We start from the raw sequence: 12,528 nt of genomic DNA on the forward strand, positions 1-12,528 counted from the left end.
AATATAAGATTAAATATATAATAAAAATTAATTTAAAAAAAACATGGGCGCTTCTACACTATCAGAACGAAATGTCAGAAATTGCAAAACTGAATTTCATATGAAAACAATGATATCTACATGTTCCTCATATTTTTTAAATGATTATATCCAAAAATTATGAAAATTAATAAGGCAGAAAATTAGTTATTAAAGAAAACGGAAAATAGAATTTGAAGAAAATGATCATATTTGCTCATGTAAGACACAGGAGAGTTCAAAAGGGAGGTAATTTTCCGTTTCGATTCATTTTATAAAAACAATATGGCCGCAATTTTTCACCTGCTAACACAATTAAAGTTGTTTTGTTTTTTGTTTTTTTAAATAATTCAGTAATACTCAGGTAATTTCGACTGCATAATTTGGAAGCTAACGGTATAATTTATTAGAATTTACCAAAAAAAATCAGTAGAAACCATTGTTTTTTTTATCTGAAAACTCGATATATCGACTACAATATTTCGTTCTGATAGTCTAGAAGCACCAAAACATGTAAGTAATTTCTTTCACTAAAACACATTCCAAATGTCTTTAAGATAGAATAAAAATGCAGTTAGATTTTAATTTTCAAAAGTTTCAGTCTTTGTTGAGTCTTTTTACTGGGATAGTAATATTAACAACTAAACTGCCAAATGGTTTCAATTCTTATTATTAGACTAGCAGTTCAGGCCAGCTTTGCTCAGGCCCTATGTACTGTTCATAACTTTATTTGCATATGTGTATACATATTAAAAAGTTTGACTCATGTCATGGTAACTTACATCTAAAATTTCAAGTATTTAGACCCAAAATTCGCGGAGGAGTTTGGTAGAGTTTGCAAAGGTCAATTCTTTCAATTTTGACTTCTTGGCAGCCAAATTTTCGCCCAAAAACTGATTAAAAAGCTTGCTGCATATCTGAATACCCTTTATGTAAAATTTCAAATGTTTAGATCCAAAATTAGCTGAATAGTTTGCTAGAGACCGCAAAAGTCAAATCTTTTGAATTCTGACCGTTTGACAGCCTAATTTTCGGCCAAAGACCGATTAAAAAGCTTGCCCTATGTCTGAATGCATTTTATGTAAAATTTCAAATGTTTAGACCAAAAATTGGCTGAGTAATTTGGTAGAGACCGCCGAGGTCAATTTTTTTTTTACTTTGACCCCAATTTTGACTACTTAACATTTATTGTTTTGGGCTCAAATCAAATTAAAATGTTTGATCCATGTCTAAGTAACCTACATCTAAAATTTCAAGTGTTTGGACCCAAAATTGGTGGCGTTTGGTAGAGTTTTCAAAAGTCAAATCCTTAAACTTTGACCCCTTGACAGCCAAATTTCTGGACGAAAATCAATTAAAAAGATTTTCCAAGTCTCAATACTCCTAATGTCGAATCTCGAGTCTGTAGACTGAAAATTGACAATAGTTTGGTAGAGAAATGTACACACACAGACGCACACACACACATACAGACAGACAATTTCACTTTTATAGTTATATAGATTTTATAGCCTTCTATCTCCATTTAACCACCATTTATGCATTTAGAAAGTCTGTTTTACAACCAAACGTAGCAAATGAAAATTAAAGAACTGACGTCAAGTGGGTTGTCACACAGAGGCATTAATATCTTTTAATTCAAGAATTCATTTATACCTAATTCAACTCAAGACTGATCCTTTAAAAATGTCTATTTATTTCACTTTTAAGTCCTCCCATCCCTTAAGGTCCACTGAATAAATTCCACCTGGAAAAGCACAATAATAATAAAAAAAAACAATTAAAAAAAAATGGATGCATGCCCTTTAACATAAAATAAATGGATAAAAAAACTTGTATTTTACCTTTAATTTAATTATCAGTGATGTTTGACAGTATTTTTTTTTTTTTACAAAAATGTTTTATTTCATTTTTAAACATTTTTCAGAACCTTATAAATAAATTCTTTAAAGGGTTACATAGCAAATTTATGCAAAGTTTCATTTTTGGGGGGGGGGTTTTATGCAAGTATTTTGATGTTATTATGATCTATAGATTTTAGTTGTACTGATAGTTAAAAAAATTAAATATCGATCACTAATATGAGCAATATGATATTAAGTTTGAAAAAATATTAATCATTTTTGGAATTGGAAATTAAGCTAAAATTTTTCCGATTTCGATACTGATTCTGATACCCCCAAAAGTTTTGATTCCCGATTCCGATTAATTTTATAGCACAAAATAAGGAAGGAAAAAAATAGTTATAAAAAAAAGGCAAGACAGCAAAGTGACATGCAACAATTATCTCCAAAGCTTTTCGTAACCATCTGTCTGTGGCCTCCTTTTATGCAGTTGAGCGGTGAGATTTTGCGTCACTTTGTGAGACTGATTAGTTGTAAAAGTTGTGGGCTCTGTCATCTTAATTCTTTCTTCCCGACGCCTGAAAACTTGATTCCACATGATGAACACATGTGCGGACGCTTTAATGGTAAGCCATTTTTTTGGGGTCTCCACAATTTTCCCTACAGCGCTAACACTACTTATTATCCGATAATATCTGAAGTGGCAAGGAAAAAATCGTTCCCATTTTATTATTATAGAAGAAAAGAAAAAAAAAAAAATTAGCACGGGGCCTTTGTGAAGAGTAGCTGCTATATCTGCTATAATGTTAATCCGACACTGGTCTGTATCTCGTCATGAATCCACATTTTAGGAAGAGGAAGGAGTCAAATCGGCGTTCCTAAAGAAAGAGCACAATGACCTTTTAAAAACTGTTTAAGCAGATCCGTTGGCATTCCCCAATCAGAGCACCTCAGGCAGAGACAGGATTTCATTTTCTTTGTTGAGGTTGTTTAATGACTTTTAACATTTGATCGCTATTTACAAAATATATTTTTCTTAAATAAGATACGTATTATATACGTTTGAAGCCAGATCCAACATATTGTTACAAAATAAACAGATGTTTATTTTGTTAGAAATTTATTTTAAAGTCCAGTAACAATGCGTTGGATCTGGCTTCAAACGTATATAATACGTATCTTATTTAATTCAAACTCAACCGGCGCTTCTAAGGAACAAAATCTTAATGTAAATCTCACGTGACCAAATGCACCGTTCCGAGACTTAAACAACAAACGGCTAATTCTTTGCTCCAACAACAACATGGGGAGGGGGGAGGAAAGAAAAAAAAAACGAAATACTGAAGATGACGGTTTCTGTCGAAATATATTTATGGACTTTAACATAAATTTCAAACAAAATAAACATCTGTTTATTTTGTAACGATGCGTTGGGTCTGGCTTCAAATACTAATCGAGGTTGCTGACAATGAATCTGATACTCAAACCAGAGGAAAATTTACCGTTTGCATGGTATTAACCCCTGAACCCACAAACTACTTTCTGCCATTTTACAGCTTCCGTTTACGCTACGCACGCGTGGCAGCATAAACGACGGCTTGCTTCACCTAGCAAACTGCCTTCTCACATGGCGTACCAATCTTCCGTGGAAAATTTAAAATTAGCTGAAAAAGAAATAAAGCAAGAAAAGAAAAGCACACCAAGTTGTGGGGGGGAGGGGGATGTAATTTAATTTTTTTTTTTTTTGTTCCAGAACATAGTATTTTCTAATTTTCAAAAATACATTATAGCACTTTTTGGGTGGAAAATTTAAAATTAGCTGAAAAAGAAATAAAGCAAGAAAAGAAAAGCACTCCAAGTTGGGGAGAGGGGGGGGGTAATTTAATTGAGTTTTTTTTTTTTCTGGAACATAGACTTTTCAGATTTTCAAAAAGTAACGCACCGACATTTACCAATTAGAACACCATTTAACGTTTTTTGAAGTTTTACTGTTTACATTGGGGGCGCGAGCGGTGGGTGGGGGTGGGTGGGTGTGGTGTTGGGGTGATAGCCTCAGCGAAATATCGAGTATTCAGTTACCGACAAGATTTGAATTACACTACAAACTCGTGTAGTGAGTTCAATCTTGACTGCATTGGATTGGATTGGATTGGATTTATTATTATATACAATATACCAGATATGATACTGGACTATTATTATAATGACCTCCAGGCAACACTATGTAGATTTCTTGTATGAAATTATATAACAAAACACAGTGACATTGTTTTTTTCAGGCAACACAACCTTCAAAACATACCTGGCTATTGAACACTTTGGATTAGCTAACTCTTTCTCCCAACCATTTTTTCCCCTTTTTCCTTGTGATCGAGTCTACATGTTAACATGCAATGTTAAACATCTTCCTGGGCAACGCCGGCAGATGGGTCCTGCTAGTAGAATAAATCTTTTTTTCTAAATTTTAGATATTAAACATCCAAGGCAATGCCGGTCAAGACAAGACCAACTTGATGACTCTTTGTTTAGTAGATTTTGGCTTTTAGCCGGACATACAAACGTACACATACGTATAGATATGCACAGACAATTTCTCTTCATATATTAGATAGAAGAAGATTAAAGGAAGGATTTTTAACATGAAACATAAAAAAAAGAAAAGGAGTAAGTATTCCCAGTAATTGAGCGAACATACAAAGTTTAAAACGTAAAGAAGCAATTAAGAAAATAGATTTATTATTGTTGTTGTTAAAAAACAGTAAAAAAAAAAAATCTAAACATTAACCTAATTTTTTTTTTTTTCCCCCAATGACGGATTTTTATTTGAATCTGTGTTTTGTTGTTGATTGGATTTCATCATGCTATCGTATTAAGGTTAAGAATTTGTAAAATCTAGTTGACAGCAAATAAAAAATAAACAGGTCAACAGCCGTTAAACATAGATGGGTGACCATTTGGGAAGGTGAGGCGCTGTATGTACAGCAAGGTAAAATACCAGGTTGAGAAACTGGCGTGGTCTATTCTTTTCTCAAGGGTAGATGGGACTCAAGAGAATCCCATCTACCCTCAAGAGAAGGATAGACACCCCATCTAGTGATGGTATCACAATAAAAAATACCCTTGATAGCCTCAGCGAAGCATCAAGTATTCAGTTACCGACAAGATTTGAATTACACTACAAACTCGTGTAGTGAGTTCAATCTTGACTGCATTGGATTGGATTGGATTGGATTTATTATTATATACAATATACCAGATATGATACTGGACTATTATTATAATGACCTCCAGGCAACACTATGTAGATTTCTTGTATGAAATTATATAACAAAACACAGTGACATTGTTTTTTTCAGGCAACACAACCTTCGAAACATACCTGGCTATTGAGCACTTTGGATTAGCTAACTCTTTCTCCCTACCATATATGATACTGTACTATTACTATTACGACTCCCAGACAAAACAATGTACAGGTATACAACTGTTGTGTTCGGAGAAATTGTGATGTCAGGATAGCATAGTAACAAGTAGACACGTTCATTGTATTTTAACACATTTTATTTGCGGCAGAAACATTAAATTATTTACAGAACACAGAACAATATTCAGTGACCGGCCATGCTGCCATTTTGCTTGGGGCCCCTGTCAAGAACTCTTTAGCCTTTCTAAGGATCTATAAAGGGTGATAACTCTTACTTTCTTTATTTAGAATTATTCTTCCTTTTATTGCTATAGCAACAACATAATAAAAATGATAAAGAAAGACTTTCTCATAAGCAATGCTGTGTTAAAACAAACATGCCCTATTTAAAATATTGAGCATGCTTGACAAAAAACTTACTATTGATTTTATATGCCGGCCATTTCTGCCTGTGCAGTGATAAAACTTCCAACATGCATTAGTCATGTTAGGCTGTATAAAAGTGTTAACTTTAGTCAAGATCAGATTTTTTTTAATGTGATTTTTTCAATTATCGATTTTTGATACTTATCAGAAGCATTCCAATACAAAACCTATCTAAGAACACTTTAAGACACATAAAATACATTTGTGTAAAATTTTAAAAAAATCAGTCCAACCGTTTTGGAATCTATAGGAAACTCTCTCTCTCTCTCTCTCTCTCTCTCTCTCTCACACACACACACACACACACACACACACGTTCATAAGGTGCCCCTTACATATAAGTAGATATATTAAAATATGTCCTCAAATAGCATACGCACGTTGTATATATCGTTTTTGGTCGGATGGATTTGTTTTATTGAATAGTAGCATGGCCCGTTTTTTTTTTTTTAAGTAAATGTAAAAAAATCAAACAATGTAAACAGTTAAATATTGTTATATGTTAGTGATGTAATGGAATAACCTAACGTCCGTTCATAGATGAATTGAACTATAGATATATTGACCCTCTCACGTGACCGAGGGAGAGGGGGAAAAGACAGGAAGAGAATAAGAAAATATGTCGAGTAACTCTTATTTCACCTGTATTCCCTTGTAAATAAACCACTTTGTCTTTCATCCATAACCCCGTGTTTCTTGCTGTATTCTTATTTAAAGTAAGGATATAACAGTTAGCCCACCCGGGCATCGTCAAGTCACCTCAGCAGCAGCAGCAGCAGCAGCAGCAACAACAACAATAATAATAATAATCATTATTTTTGCTGCTGCTCCTGCTGCTGCTGCTGCTGCTGCTGCTGCACAGACATGTAGATGTTCCTATTTACAATGCCTCCCCACGGGACAGAGTTAGACACCAGGGTCGTTTTTTAACGTGGAGAAAAGGAACAAAAATTAAAATTGTCTCAGTCGTGAAGGATTTCTCCTCCACTGACAGAGAACAAGAAATTGAAGTGCAGCATCTGGAGAACAGATACTACACTTTGATCTTGTCCCGATGTTATGAAATAGGAAACATTCAGAGAAAATGTTCCAATAAGAAAGAGGAATGTTGGAAAATAAAACAGCTATCAAGGCCCGGAAGCCACTCAGGGATAAGGGTTATTGCAAGTACAGTACGTTAGTGTAGAGATTTAAAGAAGTGTTTACTTAAGAGGGCGGTTCATTAGGAATTTGTTAACGTTGAACTTGAAGACATCCAAGTTGTAGTCAGGTGGGAAGCAAGCAGACTGAACAGAGTTTCACAGGCGTGCAGTTCTAAGAAAGAAACTTTGTTCATGGAATCCACGTTTTGATTTAGGCACAGATAAAGAGTGGGAGAAATTTTTCACAGTGGATTCAGCTAGACGGGTGTTTTTCGTGAAGGATTGGCGAGGGGGGACCAGAGATTGGAGTTCAGACGAGCAGCTGCCATGGAAATAATGATAAAACAAGGATAGGCTCGCAACGTCTCTTCTGTGGGAGAGAGGTTGCAGGGTAGAGAAAAGGGCATCGCTCACTAAGCCACAAAGTCTATTTTGTACTCTGTCAAGGCAGGATAGGCTGTTTTTAGCAGCTCCTTCCCAGATATGGCAGCAGCATTCCATCCTTGAACGTACTTGGCTTTTATATAGATAGAGAACTGCATCAGTAGTGAGATATCTTCTGGAGCGGTAGAAGGATCCCACCATCTTTCTTTTGTTCAAGTTGTAATGGAATTTGCGATCTTTTTCGTGAAGGATTGCGATCATAGATGATAACCCAGTTTGGAATGTAAATAGATAAACAAAACTTGATTGCGAATAACAATAAGATTGACGTCTGACATCACTGAGTTGAAAAAACAAAGGGATAGTGTTTGTATATAAACGTTAGTCAGGAGTTAGAGAAAGTCAGAGAGATCAGTTGGCTAGAAAACAGGGAATTCAGTCGCTGAGGTTCATGGAAGATTAGTTGTGAACAATATAGCAAGATGTAGAAACCAAGGAAGCATGCAATTCCAAGCCAGGGAACATTCAAGGAATCATGATCATGATGATGATGATCATCATCATCATCAGGACGAGCTCCTTGCTCAGACCAATGTGACTCTTCCTTTCCAGAGTTTCCTGTCTTTCATCAGCTGCCTCAGATCTTCAGGTTCAGTTGGTGTCGTGTGCTATTTGCAGGATGTATGTGGATCTAGGTTGTCCTTTGGTTGCGCGTCTGTATCGTGGAGTCCATAGCAATACATCACTCACCAATTCATGCTTGCTCCTTGGATGGTGACTGGCAAATCGTTGGCGTCTCTCCTTGTTGGTATTAGATATGACAGGTAGGTTGCCATAAAGTTGCTGCTTCGTGAGATGATTTTGCCAAGATATATTTAATACTTAAAAAAAAATATATATATATGATTCAAGGAATAAATGTTATATAAAATATCATCTGGTCTTTGGTGTCCTTCAGAGGAAATCTTTTTGCAGCTTCACAGAACCCAAAAGAGGGATGCAGTGAAATAAGGCTTGTGCCCTCAGAAAAGATGTTAACCATTCCGGTAAAGAATTGTCTGTATTTGGTGAACTATTTATTGCATGTATTGTCACAGTATTAAATCACTGCTCCTTTGTTTTTGCAACAATACATGCTGGTTGGCAAAAACAGACATGAAAATTGACACTCTCAGAACACACATCACGGCCATGTGAGTTAAAAACAAATAGCACCAACTTTTTCTTCAACAACTAAGAAAAAACACAAAACTCAGTTTTCCACAACAAAACAAAATATCAAACCTTTTATTTTTGGGTGGAGAATAAAATATACACATGCAATAAACGCCACAGACATTTTTGCCTGTAAGAAATCCTGTCAAAAATTAATTAAAGCACTGTGCTTGCTTTTCAACACCAGTTCACTGTAGCATGAACAGCTTTCAATGAAACAAGAGGCTTTTACAGCCTGGTGGACTAATTCGCAAAAAATATAAACATTAATAATAAATTATAATAAATGCTGTTTGTGTTTGTTTACAATATCACGTCAGCTGATATTTGGGCTTCACAATCTTAAAAATAGTCTTTGGTTGGTTGGTTGGTTGGTTGGTTGGTTGGTTGGTTGTTTTTGTTTTACGGCATATCAACCCTTTTGGGTTATTTAATGCTGAATCCAGTGATTTTGAAGAACAATTTTTTAATAGAGTATATTTGTTTTTTTAAGTCGGTTTCTATTTAACCCATAGTTGGGACCCTAACAGGTACTACTACTCTGGGTCAGAGTGGATCTGGGAGCAATGGCAATTTTAGGGTAGCTCCACACTCCCCAAAGCCCGCAAGCTGGGACCTCACCATCGGATATAGTTTAAGGTCATATCCAGGACCAAAAATAATCTTTCTTCTTTCATAGATAAAAGAGAAGAATTTTTACAGGGGAATATTTTGCATTACACCAGCCAAAGTTACACCAGTGTAACATAAAATACTCCCCTGTAAAAATTCTTCTCTTTTATCTATGAAAGAAGAAAGACTATTTTTAAGATTGGATTTTGTTTTTAGTTTTCAATACTTATCGAATGAATTTCTGTACGATACATGAAGAACACTGTCAGAAATATAAATTACCTTTGTGTGAAATTACAAAAAGATAGGCTCAGCTGTTTCCGAATCTATGAGAAAGGAACTCTCTCTCTTCCTTTCACACAAACTTCTAAGAAGTGCACGCCTGCGGAATTCTCTTCCGTTTGCCTGTTTCCCACCTGACTACAACTTGGACGTCTTCAAGTCCAACATAAACAAATACCTGATTAATCGCCCCCTTAAGTAAGACGCTTTATCAAATCTCCAATACCAACTATTACTATGATATTATCCCATTGATTATTGTACACAAAATAACCCTTATCCCCGAGTGGCTTACGGGCCTTGATAAGTGGTGATCCCCATGTAAAAAAAAGAAAAAAAGTGACTTTTATTTAAGAGTGGAGATATTTTCAATTTTCTTCTACAATTTCAAACCGCTTTTTCAGACATTTGTAATTTTAAAACCTTTGCAATTTACAAGCAAATCAAAAACAATTTTACACTTTTATTTAACCAATTACTTCCACTGACACCTACTACTTTTTAAACATTCATGAAATACGAGAAACGTTTAGTTATATTCCTTGTTGCTTAACTTTTGATGAGTTAAGAAATAGTGTAAGTTTATATATTCCATCTGTTTATTTTTATTTATAAAATTAATCATCACTTTGTTAGTTTTAACTAAACAAAAAATATATGAATAAACACAATTACGTTTACACATTTATTATACACTGACAGACATTTACACAACAATAAAACACAATACAATAGAGACAGTTCGATAAGACTCACCGACTGGTGGAAAAAGTTCTCAGAGCTCACCTCGTGGTGGAACGAAGGTTCTCCTCTTCTTGAGAGGGAAAGGCAACACGTCTGCCCATGACCAAAGGGAAAAAACAACAAGCGTTAGAGCAGGGGCAGATTACTCCTCTCCGGTGTCCTCTAATTTTTAGTCCTCTACAACTTTATCAAGATAGGATCTAATATATAATAGCTACTAGACGTTTTAGCTCAATAAATATGAGCAAAAGTTATAGTCCATTGACTTAGAATGAGATGTTTATGTGAAATTCGTAGTTGAATCAGCCATTTCAGAATGTATGAGGAAGGAACTCTCACACACACTGACTTTTATATAATAGTAGAGAGTAGAGATAGATTAAGGTAGATGGTTCCCAGGTCTTTATGCCTTTGAGATATTTATTAAAAACCAACATTTAGCTTCATTTTTAGTGATTGAACACAAACCCCTTGGCATAATATAAATCAATTAAATTACAGATACGTTTCTGCAATTCATCAAGAACCTTCAAATGGAACACAGATTCATCAGCTCAAATATGACAGCAGAACTCCATACATGGTCTGATAGATTTGTAGAGTGTGGGAACATGGTGAGAATTAGCAGCGAACCGGATGTGAACGCATCCACCATGAGAGAGAAAATGAAAAATCGTCTTTTGCACATGGCTCCACGCGGCGCTTCCGCTTGGGAAGAAAAAAATAAGATAACCACAAAATAATTATCGACCAATGGCAGAGTTCCGCGCCTAAAATAAGCACCTCAAATATCACAGTCGCTGGGAGCTGGTTTGCCACTATAAAACGAGGGGACCAAGAAGTAGGAAGAGGAGATTCGCCCTGCTGCGTCAGTGAACGCACAGACGGATTCTCCCACCTGACCTAAAGAGAGGAAGAAGAAAAAGAAATAAGGCACCAGTGAACTGAAGCCGACTATGCTCTCATGTTATGGGCCAAACGCCTTCAATTCTAAACAATGCCTAATTCACACAAACCAAAGAAGAGAGGAGGAGAAAGACGACGAAGAAGCCGGGCTGCTAGCGCTGATAAAAGAAGTCACTCGCTTTCCAGTTACAAGTCAGGACACGCATCACCGACAGCAGGATGACCGCCCAACCCTAACCCTCTCCATCGTCCAAAAGATAAGTTACATTTTACGAACATTCATTACTTGTCAATTCATACATACCTACAACCATTCTACGAACATTTCACCGTAATACAAACTGTCAAATATCTCCATCGGACAATCTATTCTTCGTTAAATCACATTCCATCCTACGAACACTTTGCCTCTTCTAATACAAGTTGTTAGTAGTAAATAAAATCGGTTCTCAACCTTCAATATTCGTCTGTCTTTAATTATATGGAGTCAGAATCTACACACTTCCAACGTTGTTCATTTCATGTATGCTTTGTTGTGACCTCTATGGCATCTTTTCCCACCCCTAATCCTTTTTTTATAAATACAGAGGCCATAAGAGATAGGGAAGAGCTTCAGGTGTGAAAACTAAGTTAAAATCAAGTTCTGTACTTCTTTATTGACATTCTTCGTCAGCTGATATGCCCTGGAAAAGTCACTTTTGGTTAAATTTATCCGTTTTAAAATATTCTGTTATTCTGAAGAAGAAAAAAAAAACAGTCAAGTTCGTTTGTATATTTTGAAACTGATAAAGATTAATCAGAACTGACTTTTCCGGGGCATTCATATCAGATCAGCTGACGAAGTATTTCAACAAAGAAGTACGAAACTTGATTTTAACCAAATTAATCTACAAACAGGAGTATATACAAAAAAAAAAAAAAAAAAAAGTATGATTTTGACATACAACCAATCCGACTAACTGCAAGCTCTTGTATCCCCTGGCCGTGACCCCCCCCCCCGCCTCCTCGTCAAACCCGAAAAGCAGCAGTAGAGATCCCGGGGATCTCAGATCCCCAGATGCCAGAAAGCCTTCTACTCTAATAGTTTCTTCTCCAGAACTCCTGAACTTTGGAATTCCCCTCTGGCTTCCTGCTTCCCCAACTGTACTGACATGCAGAAGTTCAAGTGTAATGTAAACAGACATCTTGCTGCTCAACTCCCTTCATAGTATCCCTGCGATTATGTCAAAGATAGTAGCTAGCACCCTACATCAAAGTGGCACCGTGCCTTGTTTGGAGTGAAAATTTAAAAAAATCTCCCACTGTGGTTTTTTCTAGTCCAACAATGTTGGGCTAAAGTATGGTTTTATTCAGTCACAGGAGATCCGCCCTCCCAGGCTTTACCTTCTCTTGGAGAAACATTTATTGCTGAACAGTCGCGGAATGTCGACGGGGATGCCCAGGCGTTTTATATTGGCCACAGCGTTCTAATTCTAGAGTGTTGGCTTTTAACCCCCCCCCCCCATACCTGACGTTGTGTCTAGCCTCTTGG

The sequence above is a fragment of the Euprymna scolopes genome, chromosome 32 (assembly GCF_053919585.1).
Source record: "Euprymna scolopes isolate OS-2025 chromosome 32, ASM5391958v1, whole genome shotgun sequence".
NCBI lineage: Eukaryota > Metazoa > Mollusca > Cephalopoda > Sepiida > Sepiolidae > Euprymna > Euprymna scolopes.